Genomic DNA, 15,744 nt, shown 5'->3' with positions numbered 1-15,744 from the left:
ATATATATATATATATATATATATATATATATATATATATATATATATATATATATATATATATATATATCTTTATACATCACAAGTATTTTTTTTTTTTTTTTTTTTTTTTACATTACAAGGGCACTGGCCAAGGAAAACAAAGTGTTGGAAAAAAAAATCCCGCTGGTTGCCAGGCCCTGTTAAGAGGAAAGTAGGAGAAAGAGAAAAACAAAAAATCTAAAAGGAGGGTCCAGTTAACGTAAGAGGTGTCTTGACACTCCTCTTTTGAAAGAGTTTAAGTCATAGGCAGGTGGAAATACAGACACAGGTAGAGAGTTCCAGAGTTTACCAGTGTAGGGAATGAAGGAGTGAAGATACTGGTTAACTCTTGCATTAGGAAGATGGACAGAATAGGGATGAGAAGAAGTAGAGAGTCTTGTGCAGCGAGGCCGCAGGAGGGGAAGGCATGCAGTTAGCAAGTTCAGAAGAGCAGACAGCATGAAAACAGCGGTAGAAGACAGATAAAGATGCAACATTGCGGCGGTGACTTAAAGAATCAAGACAGTCAGTTAGAGGAGAAGAGTTGATAAGACGAAAAGCTTTAGATTCCACCTTGTTTAGTAAAGCTGTGTGTGGATCCCCCAGACATGAGAGCCATACTCCATACACGGGCGGATAAGGCCCTGTACAGAGCAAGCAGCTGGGAGGAGAGAAAAATGGACGAAGACGCCACAGGACACCTAACTTCTTGGAAGCTGATTTAGCAAGAGTAGAGATGTGAAATTTCCAGTTTAGATTTTTAGTGAAGGATAGACCGAGTGTGTTTAATGTAGAGGAGAGGGAAGTTGAGTGTTATTGAAGAAGAGAGGATAGTTGTCTGGAAGGTTATGTCGAGTAGATAGTTGTAGAAATTGAGTTTTGAGGCATTGAACAAAACCAGGTTTTCTCTGCCCCAATCAGAAACAAGTGAAAGATCAGAAGTTAGGCGTCCTATAGCATCTCGCCTTGAGTCATTTAATTGTTGTTGGGTTGGGCGTCTGTTGAACGCTGTTGAATAATGCAAGGTGGTATCATCAGCATAGGAGTGGATAGGGCATTGAGTCAGATTTAGGAGATCATTGATGAATAATAGAAAGAGAGTGGGTGATAGGACAGAACCCTGTGGAACACCACTGTTGATAGTTTTAGGGGAAGAACAGTGACCGTCTACTACAGCAGCAATAGAACGATCGGAAAGGAAACTGGAGATGAAGGTACAGAGAGAAGGATAGAATCCGTAGGAGGGTAGTTTAGAAATTAAAGATTTGTGCCAGACTCTATCGAAGGCTTTCGATATGTCAAGGCCGACAGCAAAGGTTTCACCGAAGTCCCTAAAGAGGATGACCAAGATTCAGTTAGGAAAGTAAGAAGATCACCAGTAGATCTGCCTTTACGGAAACCATACTGGCAATCAGAGAGAAGGTTGTGAGCTGATAGATGCCTCATTATCTTCCTATTAAGGATAGACTCAAAGGCTTTAGAAAGGCAGGAAATCAAAGCTATAGGGCGGTAGTTAGAAGGATTGGAGTGGTCACCTTTTTAGGGACAGGTTGAATGTGAGCAAACTTCCAGCAAGAAGGATAAATAGAAGTAGAGACACAGATGAAAGAGTTTGACCAGGCAGTGAGCGAGTTCGGAAGCACAGTTTTGAGAACAACAGGAGGGACTCCATCCGGACCGTAAGCCTTCCGAGAATCAAGGCCAGAGAGGGCCAGGAAAACGTCTTTATAAAGAATTTTAATTTTAGGGATGAAGTAGTCAGAGGGTGGAGGAGTAGGAGGAATATGCCCAGAATCATCCAAAGTTGAGTTGGTAGCAAAGGTTTGAGCGAAGAGTTCAGCTTTAGAAAAGAAGAGACAGCTGTAGAGCCATCTGGATGAAGTAAAGGAGGAAAGACGAAGAAGTAAAGTTGTTAGAGATATTATTGGCTAGATGCCAGAAATCTCGAGAGGAGTTAGAATTGGAAAGACTTTGACATTTTCTATTGATGAAAGAGTTTTTAGTAAGTTGGAGAATAGATTTGGCATGATTACGGGCAGAAATATATAGGGCATGAGTTTCAGCAGTTGGATGGCTACGGAACCGTTTGTGAGCCGCCTCTCTATCATTGACAGCACGAGAACAAGCAGAGTTAAACCAAGGCTTTTTAGCTTTAGGGTTAGAGAAAGTATGAGGAATGTATAGCTCCATGCCAGAGATAATCACCTCTGTTATGCGCTCGGCACAAAGAGAAGGATCTCTGACATGAAAACAATAATCATCCCAAGGAAATCAGAATAGTACTGCCTTAGTTCCTCCCACTTAGCAGAGTTAAAATGCCAGAAGCACCTCCGCTTAGGCGGGTCCTGAGGCTGCACTGGAGTGATAGAACAGGTAACGGAAATTAGATTGTGGTCGGAGGAGCCCAACGGAGAGGAAAGTTTAACAGAGTAAGCAGAAGGGTTGGAGGTTAGGAAAAGATCAAGAATGTTGGGCGTGTCTCCAAGGCGGTCAGGAATACGGGTAGGGAACTGCACTAGCTGCTCTAGGTCATGAAGGATAGCAAAGTTGAAGGTTTGTTCACCAGGTTGGTCAGTGAAAGAAGATGAAAGCCAAAGCTGGTGGTGAACATTGAAATCCCTAAAATGGAGATCTCAGCAAAGGAAAGTGAGATAAGATGTGCTCCACCTTGGAAGTCAAATAGTCAAAGAATTTTACATAGTCAGAGGAATTAGGTGAGAGGTATACAGCACAGATGAATTTAGTTAGAGAGTGACATTGAAGTCTTAGCCAGATGGTAGAAAATTCTGAAGATTCAAGATTGTGGGCACGAGAGCAAGTGGTGTCGTTACGCACGTATGCGCAACATCCAGCTTTGGATTGAAAATGAGGATAGAGCAAGTAGGAGGGAACAGAAAAGGGGCTGCTGTCAGTAGTCACAGACAACTGTGTTTCGGTTAGGAAGAGAAGATGAGGTTTAGTAGAGGAGAGGTGGTGTTCCACAGATTGAAAATTAGAACGAAGGCCACGAATGTTGCAGAAATTGATAGTGAAAGTATTAGATGAAGTGTCAAGACACCCAAGGTCGACAGCAGAGGGCAGTCCGACCTGGGGACATTTATGGTCCCCTCCCCAGAGGGGGACTCCGAGGCAGGGCGTGGTGAAGCCATTATTAAATTTTGATTTGAAGAGAGTGTAAAAGTGTAAGGTGTTGTAGTGTAGTGTAGGAAGTAGTAGAAGTTGTCTTTAGAGGGCAGGCTGCAGCTGCTCAATTGTATAAATGAGACCACAAAGGGAACCGGGAAGAGAGGACACGGGGAATCACTCAGTCTGCAGCACTGCCTACATCCCCGTAAGTACCTCTCCTGGAGTATTCCACCGGGCGGCAGGTGACTACTGCCTACTCCATCCATACTATTATAACTTCTAAATGATGACTACTTTGAAGAGATTGGTAAGGGGGACCTCTTCTGCACATTAACCATATATATATTGTTACGGCCCGCTCGTAACATACTCCACTACCATCACCTCCTCCCCTTGTTACCTCGTTCGCCACCTCTCCGCCTCCCCTTCCACGTCACGGTCTCGTGAACCTTCCACGATACCTTCTCATGAACCCTCCACGTCACCGTTTCATGAAGCCCCGCCACTGTCCCGAAGTTGGATTCACGCGGCCCCATTCGACTCAACCGGAAGTGTTAAGCCAGCTCTTGGCTTTCTGGAAGTCAAGTCGAGGTCCAGGCCTCAACCAGTGAACACTACGCCTCTTGGGTTTACCGTGGGATCAACCATCACCCAGCACTTCACCACTGCGACACCGCATAAGTATCACTTCCCCTCGTCCCGTGTTTTCCACATTGCCTCCATATAGGATTAGGATTATTGTTAGGTATTAAGTTGGGTTCTTTAGTGTTGTATTTATTACTGTGTTATGTGTATATGTGTATGTCATTTTCCTGTTTCATGTTATATATCTGTGTTTCATGTGTCATGTTATATCTGTGTGTCAGTTTCATTATGGGTTATTAAAATAGCTTTTTAAAGTGCCCCCTTTGCATTTCTTCACCAGTTGAACCTGCAGTGTGTTTTTTTTTATTGTTATTGTTCACCGGCTCCCCGATGCCAATCTTACCAGTTTAACCGGTGAACGTAACAATTGGCGACCGTGACAGGACCCGAACCTGCAATCTTCGGATCTTCGGAGTCCTGTCACGGTCGCCAATTGTTACGTTCACCGGTTAAACGGGTAAGTTTGGCATCGGGGAGCCAGTGAACAATAACAATAAAAAAAAAAAAAACACTGCAGGTTCAACTGGTGAGGAAATGCAAAGGGGGCACTTTAAAAAGCTATTTTAATAACCCATAATGAAACTGACACACATAGATATAACATGAGACATGAAACACATATATAACATGAAACAGGAAAATGACATACACATATACATATAACATAGTAATAAATACAACACTAAAGAACCCAACTTAATACCTAACAATAATCCTAATCCTATATGGAGGCAATGTGGAAGAACGGGGAGAGAGTGATCTTATGTCTGCCGCTAAAGTGGCTGATGCGTTTGCTTTGTTGATGGGATCCCAGGGTAGTAGAGGTCGTGGTTCACTATCTAATGTTAGGTCCTCATTTGGGGAAGGTTTTGGGGCACAGGTGGTAAGCCGACCGGATTCTCGCCAAATGCATATAATTCCCCCTGGTGTACATACTGTAAGAAGCCAGGACACACGATCCAAAAATGTAGACACCCAAATTGTAAGGCCTCTCAACGTCAACTTTCTTTTGTGGCCCCTAAACCTAACACGTTTGAAAACAAGAAACCAGTGGCCCTAGCTAACCCTGTCAACTCTCCTCTAGAACTTTATAACTCGCACATGTATCAAGGTAAAGTGTCCCTGACTGATGGTAAAGATAAGGCAATAAACGTCAAGGTTCTGCGTGATACAGGTGCTGCCCAATCCATCTTAAGGGAAGATGTCATCCCTAACATCAAGCAGGCTTTCACTGGGGATAAGATGATCCTTACAGGTCTTGAATCACAGCTCTCTTATCCCTTGGCTAAAATTAGCTTACAGTGCTCGTTCATTTCAGGAGAGGTTGAGGTAGACATTAAACCTGGTGAACTGCCAGTACCGGACGTACATCTTGTAATGGGTAACGATCTTGCGGGTAACTTGGCTGTTCCAAACTTAATTGTTCTTGATTCTCCCTTAACAGAAAGTCCCACTAAGACCCTGGACGAAACATCCCCTCACTTTTTCCCAGTGTGTGCAGTCACCAGGTCTCAGTCCAAGTCCCCTGCCCTTTCATCACCTCCTCCACCAATGATTGCCTCTACTGACAACTTATACAATAACTTCATTTCAAAGGAGAATTTGATTAATGCTCAGGAACAGGATCTCACTTTGGCTAAGATCAGACATGTTGCCAGTGAGACGAGGGATATGTCTAAATTGCCTGTTGCGTGCCTACAGATCTCCTGAATTGAAACAACTAGACACCTGGTCAGAAACACATCAGTTGTCATCCCCTTGTCTGTAAGACCAGCCATTATAGAGCTAGCTCATGATGGATTGTCAGGTCATTTGGCATCCAAAAAAACCTACAAGAAGGCTCTTGAACATTTTTTTTTGGCCAGAAATTAAAAAGGATGTGTCACGCTATGTAAAAACATGTCACATATGTCAAATTGTGGGTAAGCCTAACGAACGCCTTGTGCCAGCTCCTCTGACGCCTATTCCAGTTCAGACGAAGCCCTTCGAAAAGATCATTCTAGACTGCGTAGGGCCCTTATCCAAAACCAAACGAGGGAATCAGTATTTGTTAACCCTCATGGATCCCACTACCAGGTACCCTGAAGCATTCCCTCTTAAGAACATCACATCAAAGACCATTGTAAAACATCTAATACATTTTTTCACCTCGGTAGGAATTCCAAAACAAATTCAGTCTGACAAGGGTAGCAATTTCACTAGGAATTTTTTCCAACAGATAGTGAATGAGCTAAACATCGACCATGTTACCTCCTCGGCTTACCACCCCCAATCCCAAGGCTGTCTGGAGCGGTTTCACCAAACATTAAAATCCATGATGAAGAAGTATTGCTTGGAGCATCAAGGAGACTGGGATGAAAGTATCTTTTTCTTTCTCTTCGCTTTAAGAGAATCTCCTCAAGATTCTTTAGGTTACTCCCCTTTTGAATTACTCTATGGTAGACAGATCAGGGGGCCTCTTAAAATATTAAAGGATCAATGGTTGTGTGGTTTGATAGTTCGTAGTAAAAGTGTAATTGTGTTTGCGAGTTTAGGTATCTTTGTATGAGGGAACAAATGATTGTTGATACTGGCTGTGTAAATAAAGAGCGAGCGTTCGAGTGCTACGACTGGGCGAGCCACCGATCGCACCTGCTGACCTGCACCGTGGAGGATGGCAGTTCTGACTTGGAGCCACAAGGTGCAGCTACACACCTTCCTCCGCTCCAGCCTGCTCGCTCTCGGCAATCGTGTGCCGCTCCCACTTGTGTTCTTCACGCACCTGTACATACTTCTGCACTAATATACTGCAAGCGTACTTGGTGTTTTACTAAGCCTGACGAGCAATACACATCGAACAATACGACAATGGTTTACTCAAAAGACTCCTTCAAGCCCCAGTGTGTCTGACTACATCAGTAACCTTAAGAATAGAATCAGTGAAGTCAGATCTTTTGCTAAATCAAACTTCCTCAAATCTCAAACTAAAATGCAACAGAATTCTCTTCCCAAATCTGTCATGAGAAGTTTCAAACCAGGAGACAAGGTTTGACTTTTTCTCCCTACTCCAGGCAATGCTCTTCACAGTAAGTTCATGGGACCTTATGTTGTGGCTCAAAAATTAAGTCCATTAAATTATGTGGTCCACACTCCTGGCCGACGTAACGATTCCCAACTAGTTCATATCAACCTAATGAAACCTTACCACTCCAGAGAACCAGAGGACGACTTGTCTCGCACTGTACCTGTATGTCTGGTATAGTAGGGGAAATGATACCAAAAAATCAATTTTAAAAATCATTTCATGTTAGAGACAGGCATCCAGTGGATATTGGTAGAACATGGGGTGGTGCATTAGGATATGGTGGATGCCACCTCTGATATTCTCAAAAAGGGTGTTTTTTGACCCATTATATGCCAAAGTGGAATTTTTCAATACGTGAATTTTGGAGGTGTAGTTTTCATTAAACTTCTTTGTATTTACCTTTCCATTTACTTTACTACACGTTGTTATACATCATTTTGTAGCCTAGACAATAGGCTATCAGATGATAATCCCTTTTTTGGAAAACGACCTACATGGTATGTACACAAGGGGGTCAAAGGTCAAGTACCATCAAATTACGTGATTTTCGCACCTTTTCAAGATAATTAGCAAAATGACCTAATTAACTGTTTGATTCACTCCTATTCCAATATGTTTTGAATCTATAGAATCTAGGAAGTTTTTGAAAATGGTAGATGTGTGACATATTCATCAAGAGTGTAGCTGTAAGGAGTCAAATTAGACCCATTTTCTTGAAATTTTCAAAATCGAGAAAACTTCACATATGAATCAAACTATACTTTCAAAGCATTTTACTCCATATTGTCCATGATATATCCACTGTATTGTAAATTATTAGGCTTCTAGGCAATGTATAATAAACTATTCATCTTCATCCACGGTGCATGTACCCTTGCATTTACAAAGAGTGATACATGTCTTGTTCCCAGCTCGAACGCAACCACACCTTTTCCCACACACTGTTTTGCAAGAACAGCTAATGAGTTCCTTACATGCGTCTGGAAGTGGGCTCAAGGTCATCAAATTTGGACGAAGGTCACCACCATCATTCACTATCCATCCACTTAATGTTACTTCAGGAAGATCTTGTACGGGAGTTAAGGCTTGTTTCCAAACAAGGGACTGGTAGTTGGCCCTTTGAATATGTAAATCAAGTGCATCCTTCGTTGGGGGTAGTGCGTCCAGTGATTTCTTACTAGCGAGGAACATCTCTTTACGAACTTGATTTATCTCTGTAATTCCTGTTCCTCTCAGATAAAGTTGGCAAAAAAACTTTTCCACCTGTTGCAGTATCTCGGCATTTATATCTTTAGAGCCCAATTGAAGAAGATATGAAGCAGAGGAATCTTCTCTAAATATCTTCCATGCAGTCTTCTTTCCAATGGATGCAAACTGACTGACTGTGTCACAGCCAGTCAGGGCATGAAATGGAATGATCGTCTTGAGCTGAAGTTCACTAAGTTCAATCTTGTGCACAGGAATGAATGGTTTCTTTGATTTAAGTCCAGTGCTCATCCATACTTCTGGAGGGAGAGAACTCCTGTGCCCTAAAGCCAATACAAGAACATCAGTGTCTCTGCACTGAATCACACATCTCTGGTACCCCTCTAATAAAGCATCTTTAGCATGTAGAACTATCCGGGTGTCGGCTTCCTCATGGTTAGAGTTCAAGGAATGGTTCTTTCTGTCTGAAGAAGTCCACACTTTCATCACATCAACAAATCCGCCAGATATCACAAGTTCTTGTGATGGTTGCAGCTCTGGTGCCATCTTCACGAGTGCTTCTGAAAGAAATGAAGCCAAGTCAGCCTTATTGGCAGAGAGGTTAAGGAATGATTGGAAGTTTGAAGGCAGCTTAACATCTCTTGAACTGATAACTCGTCTGATTGGTCGGGTTTTTCCAACTCGCTTTTCTCTTGTGTCGGACTTGATGGACATGTCTTGATACCTATCAAAGATAACATCTACCCTCAGTAGACGGAACCAAATCGCTTCTTGATGCTGGAACAGAATTCATCAGAGAGATCTCCAAAGGTAACTGCTTTCTCAGGCTTTCCCATCGCCTGTATCTGGGCTTGGGCATCAATGATCAGACAGGTCTTAGTTATACTCTCTGGCAGACTTTTTGGGATTTCTATATTCTTGATCAAAAGGTCTTGAAGTTGTGTCTTGTCCGTTGAATGTAATTTCTGCTTTGTGCTCGCCAAAGCCCGTGGAATCTTTGCAAGTTCATGCTTCAGTATGTCATTCATATCTATTCCTCTTCCACTCTGTGCTGCTACAAGCAATCTCTGCATCAAATTCCTGTCAGCTATGACCTCTTCCTGTTTGCTTTCTCCCCGTGACTTAATGCGTACGTTGTACATTCTGCTGATGGATGGAGTCTTGTTCTTAGACAGTGGAGCATAGAAATCAATAGACCCCTCAATGAGACGCTTCAACAAGTGATGTCCCAGTTTTCTCTGCTTTCAGAATGTCTACTTTTATGGACTCTGGCACAACATCCTTAGTGCCAATACAGACCAGGTTTTCATCATGTTCCTGAGATACAGTGAATACCTCCATTTTCTGGAATTCCTCCATCACTTTTTGTAGATCTTCTTCATCTCTTTTCAGTCTGGTCGGTCCTAATTCCTGGTGCTGACACCATTCTTCATCTACATTCTACATCCTTGTCCACATCAATACCAAACATCTTGTATGCTTCCTCTGCCAGCCGTGACTTCTCGTTGTAGGTTAGACTCCACTTGTCCCTCGCTGCATTACGCTTGGATATTCCTATAATGCCTCCACTGATCTTTGCTACCTTGTTAACATGCTCCAACGCCTGGTCCACTGACACCCGGCAAAACCGTTTTCTTGTCTTCTTGACCGAAAACTTTCCTTCCAGGAAGAGCTGGTGAATTTCTTGGGGCAGCTGGTGCATATCCGCCAAATACACTGGTCCCCATCGCGAGTAGTTGGTATGATTGTACAGGGCAAACCACGGCAGCATTCTGGAGAATGAGGCAAGATGCAGTGGCCAGTTTCCTTCCCTCTCTGCACGTATGAACTGCAGAAGGATCGACACCATGTTCATATAGTTCAGCCAGTATTGAAACTGTGGCATCTGTAACTCTCTCTCAAACTCCTCCATGATGGGAAGGATGGTTGCATTCACGTTCGTCAGTGCCTGGAAAGCCTTCTGTGTGCCATCGATAACATGACCTTTGAACCCTTTGGCTACTTCCATGGCAGCATTCTGGAGAATGAGGCAAGATGCAGTGGCCAGTTTCCTTCCCTCTCTGCACGTATGAACTGCAGAAGGATCGACACCATGTTCATATAATTCAGCCAGTATTGAAACTGTGGCATCTGTAACTCTCTCTCAAACTCCTCCATGATGGGAAGGATGGTTGCATTCACGTTCGTCAGTGCCTGGAAAGCCTTCTGTGTGCCATCGATATCATGACCTTTGAACCCTTTGGCTACTTCCATGGCATGTTTCCTGACCTCTGGTGGAATACTCTTATTATTCTCATCGCACCACGTTTCAAATTTCACCCAGAGTAACCGCCAAAGAGCCTCCACTGCAATCTTGTGTCCACGCACAGCTTTATTGTAAGCAGAACCGTCAATCATTTTTCCGACTGTATTTTCCCCAAAGACACCACTCTCTGTCCAGGCATTTTTCAATCCAGACCCATCCAAGTGTTGTCCAATGGCCTTCATAAAATTCATGATAATATGAAAGCCACCCAGCCTTATGATAGTGTTTCGGAATTCATTTCCCTTCATCCAGACAATCTCCTTGGCCTTGCAGTAGATTGCTTGGTCAAAGGTAACCACAGTGTACTTTTGACCGAGAGATTCACTTATATACTTGCATCTGGCAAGGACGGTATAGACCGTGTCTGGATCATCAGCTTTGGCCTGAAGAATTGGCATGCTGGCTACGCTAACAAGCCCTGAAGATGGGTCCTCGGGGCAAACAACCTGGTTGAAACTTGTCCAGGCTGGAACAACCTGGCCATCATCCATACGACTACTTGTCAGTCTACTAAGAATCCATGACAGATCTTGACACCTAGCTTGAAGAACTTCATCATCTGTCACATCAGATTTGAACCAGCTATGTTCCACTAAGGGAATGATTGGACTTGGACGCCTTTTCTTTGAGTAACCGCTATCAAGCGTTTCATGGAATTCAGAGGGAACTGAACCTTTAATTGAATGGTCTTTCCCAATTGCAGACTTGGTCCTGCTCGAATCCGTGGACGTGATTCCCTCTGTAATAGCATCAGCATCCTGGAATGCAACAATCTGAGTAGCATTAAACTGCCCCTTTCCATCAAGTGTTTCTTCCAGAATGTTGATGTTGTCTCCAGCAAATTGTAAAAATCTACCGGGTGTCAAGCTTCTAGGAACAACAACGTTATCATTGGCTTTGAATCGCTCCAATTCATTGTTAGCAATGGAGGTTTCCACTCTTTGGACAAGGTCATAGCTGATGCTATTACCAGAGGCATGAAGAAGGTTCACCAGGCTTTTGCTTCTTGTAGCATGGTGAACTGCCAGTCCAATACCTAGATGTTTTGGTGTATGGACACGGCCCTTGGATGCAACGTGTATGATATCTTGTGCAATACTAATAATTTTATCATGATGATTTGGTTGACTATTTTCCCCTAACAACATACTGACCAATAGAAACAATGATTGTGGAATCAAATTCATAGCATGTTCACTATCAATCACATCATAATCTTCATCACCAACAACTTCATGAATATCTGCACGAATAAGACTAACCAAGTGATACAATGACCTTCCAAGATTGGTTTCATCATCACTCAGAAATACACTCTTAACGTCCTTCTCTACTTGTTCGGTTTCATTAGCTTTGGCATTGTCAACAAGATTTTTCACATACACATGCTTTGGCAAGTTTGGAAGTAGTAGCAATGAATCTCTCTTTCTTCCATTCTCCACAATATCAATACGCTCACCAAAATGAGCCTTTACCCTTGTTCTAAAAGACCTAAGAATGTTAGAATCTATTTCAGTCATTTTACAGTTTTCATTTGAAGACAACAGTTCACAGTACCGATTCCAAACACTACGGATGGAAAAAAATATTGCCATTTCTAAATTCAGAGGCTAGTTCTGCCATACACTTCTGGAAACAAGCTTGTTGGAATGAATCTTCAAAGTCCATTTCATGTCCTGCATTTTGCTTCTCAGCTTTTCTAAAAAAGGTTACATAGCACTTCAAATGATATTTGGCTTCTGCAGCTACAAGACCAGCAACGCCAGCTACGCGATAACAGAGGACCGGGCTAGTGTTCTTAGCATTCAACATTACTTTACTCGACGCCTCCAAAGTGTGAACTTGATGCAAGGCATCTCCTGTTTCTAGTTGGCAGAAAATGCATTTCTCCCACTGCATGGAACTCACACTGCTGCGTGTTGTGGTAACATGGGTCTCATTGGTGTTATCTGACACTGCTGAAGTTGCAGACCTTCTCTTAAGGCGTTCTAAGTGGGTTTTGCTGGTGAAACTAGAAAAGCAGTCTTTGTGCCAGACTAGGCTGACTTTTTCGAAAACAACATCCTGTAGTCTGTCAATTGCTTCCAGAAACTTTGTGCAGTTGTGTGATACACGTGTGGCTAGGGAATTCCGTAGTGTCTCCAATCCAGCTTGCGTTGCCTGGCGCAGTGGACATCCTCCCCGATCCTTTTGGCAAATGATAATTTGCTAATGGTTGACTGAGTAGCTCTCTTTCTTTTGACACTAGCAGTTGGCTCCATTTTCTGGAATAAAGTGCATTTCAACCACCATTTAGTTAGGACAGTAGGGGGGCAGTAGGTTTAATATGTTTTTCAAATTACAGTATATGCATATAGATTACTAATGGACATTCCTAATGCACGAAAGAGAATCAGCTGGATAGCCACAGACAGGCATCAATTACAAGAGTATCCAGTAGTATGGCTTATAGCTATAAGTACATTTAGTTTAGATCATCCTGTAGAATTATTATCAACTACATTCATAAACATAACCAACATATTGACCTAGCAAGTTCATGTGTATGTATGTATGTGTAGATCAACACATGTTCCGGAAAGATCACTCACTTTAACTATGGCTTTCATACAATATCAGATTATCACTTAAGCACATATTTACCTACACATTTACAATTTTGGTGGCCACAACAACAGACTTCAAAACGGTAAAGTTGGATGTTACAATTGTGGAGAATTTAATCATGTACAAGTAAATTGTAGGTTCGATCACAAATTGTCGTGTGGCATTTGCAGGCGCCTAGGGCACAAGAGCCGCCTGTGTCAATATCACACACCATAGGACAACGGCAAAGAAGTTATAGCCGCTGTAGAAACCAAAGGAAATTTTTTGAAAATTGAACACGTAAACGCTCAGTCACTGTTGGGAAACATGGATGTAATAAGACTGTTAGTAGAAGAAAGAAATACTGATGTACTATGTGTAAGTGAATCGTGGCTCGCTCCCAGTTCTACGGATGATTTTGTCAAGTTACCAGGTTATAAGATTATCCGTCGTGATGGTGGACGCGGTGGTGGTGTATGTATTTACGTGAAGGATATTTTAACGACTAATGTGATTAATCTTAATGCTCCGAGACAGGAGGGAGTTGAGGACTTATGGGTGACAGTACAATGTCGGAGATTACCATCTATCATTGTAGGGTGTGTCTACAGACACCCTAAGGCCCCTATTACCTCTTTTAACTATATACAAGACATTTTTAAAATGATTGTTTTAAAAAATAAGGCATTATATGTGTGAGGCGATTTTAATGACAATTTACTGGATAAGGATAATAAAATGTCTAGGCTTATAAAAGCCAGCAAATTAACGCAGTTGGTCAACAAACCGACTAGAATTACCCATACGTCCTCGACACTATTAGACTTAATCATCACCAATAAGCCTAGTTCTATGCTCATCTGTGACGTTGTCCCGCAGGAAGTAGCAGACCACGACCTCGTCGGCATAACTGTTGATGTTAAGAAACTTAAGAGGCTGCCAATGATTAAAACCTTCCGCCACCTCGGTAAATATATACGAAAGAAGATTTTTGCTTTAAAATACTTGAAAGTAGGGAACATTTTAATAAAATTTTATACACAGACGATGTCAATAGGCAGGTTGAGATTTTTACTTTTAATTTTATTAAATGTTTGGACGATTGTGCTCCCTATGTAACGAAAGAAATCAAACGACCATTTGCACCATGGATGATGGATTATCTACGGGAGATCATAAATCTTAAAAATGAAACTCGAAAAAAAGCTTAGATTTGACAGACAAAACGCTGCCCTTCAGGATCAGTATAAGCGAGAGAAGAAGCAAATCAAGACTCTCATTGATGAAAGTAAAAACAAGTACTACAGTAATAAACTTAATGAAAATAAAGGTAATGTTGCAAAAACATGGAAAACAATAAGATAAATAATCCCCAATTATAAACACAATGCCAGTAATTGCAACTTTGATAATGAAATTACTAAAGCTAACGATTTTAATAAACACTTTGCAGATGTTGGAAGAAATACTTATGAAAAAACTCAAGAGACGCTCCATGGTGAAAATGTGATGTTTTTTTTTAATGATATGACTAATACCCTTGATGGTGACAATAATTTTAGACCGCAACCTGTTGACACTGACACTATAATTCTTACTATAAAGGGACTTAAAGACACAAGCTCAGTAGGCTCTGATGGTATTCCTTTAACTTTCGTAAAAGACTCATTGTCTGTTATCGCATTTTATCTAACTTGCATTATTAACACTTCCATTGTCACAGGTATCTTTCCTACTACTTGAAAACATGATGTGGTAGTTCCACTCTTTAAAAGTAGTGATACTAATGATTTTAATAATTACAGACCTATTTCTCTTTTACCCATTCTTTCTAAAATTCTTGAAAAAATAGTTGCTAGCCAGCTCTCGCATTATTTGGAAACTAATAAACTCTTGTCTAATACGCAGCACGGGTTCCGTCCTAGACTGTCTACAGAAACTGCTCTTACTGTCGTTACAGATAAAATTTATGATAATATGGACTCAAAGAAAATTTATTAAATAAGTGCACTAAGCTTAATATTGACAATTTTTGGTTTGCAAATTATATTCAAGATAGATCACAATCCTTTCGCTTAAATAATACAATATCTAAGAAAGAAAACGTACGTTATGGGGTTCCACAAGGCTCAATTCTCGGCCCAATTTTATTTTCTATATACGTCAATGATCTTAATGAGAAAGTCGAGACATCTTTGATACAATGCGCGGATGACACCCAATTCCTCGAAGCTGATACTGTCGAAAATTTTGATAAGCTCATCTCCAACACTGGAAATGCATTGCGAAATATAGAACTTTATTTCCTAACAAATGGTCTATTATTATATAACAAAAAAACGCAATGCTTTTTCATTGGAAATAGGCAACTGTTAGCCCATGTTCCCCCTGACATTTCTATAAATTGTAATGGAGTACATATATACCCGACTACGCATGTAAAAAATTTGGGTGTCTATTTTGACAAATACATGTTATTTGATGTGCACATTGCATAATTAAATACTAAAATAATGGGAACATTAATGTTTATAAACAGAGTTAGTGAGAACTTTGACAAACCCACTCGTAATGTTATTGTACAGTCTTTAGTGCTTAGCCTCATTAATTATTGTATTTGTATCTGGGGTTCTACCAACAAAACTCATTCATACTGTACAAAAACTACAGAACTTTGCTACTAAAGTTGTAACTGGATGTGCAAGAAAATATGACCACGTGACTCCTATCATAAGAGAACTAGAGTGGCTGACTGTGAAAGACAAATATTATTTAGAGAAGTGTACTACAG

Source organism: Portunus trituberculatus, chromosome 27, assembly GCF_017591435.1.
Source record: "Portunus trituberculatus isolate SZX2019 chromosome 27, ASM1759143v1, whole genome shotgun sequence".
Taxonomy (NCBI): Eukaryota; Metazoa; Arthropoda; class Malacostraca; order Decapoda; family Portunidae; genus Portunus; species Portunus trituberculatus.
This window is presented reverse-complemented; position numbering follows the sequence as displayed.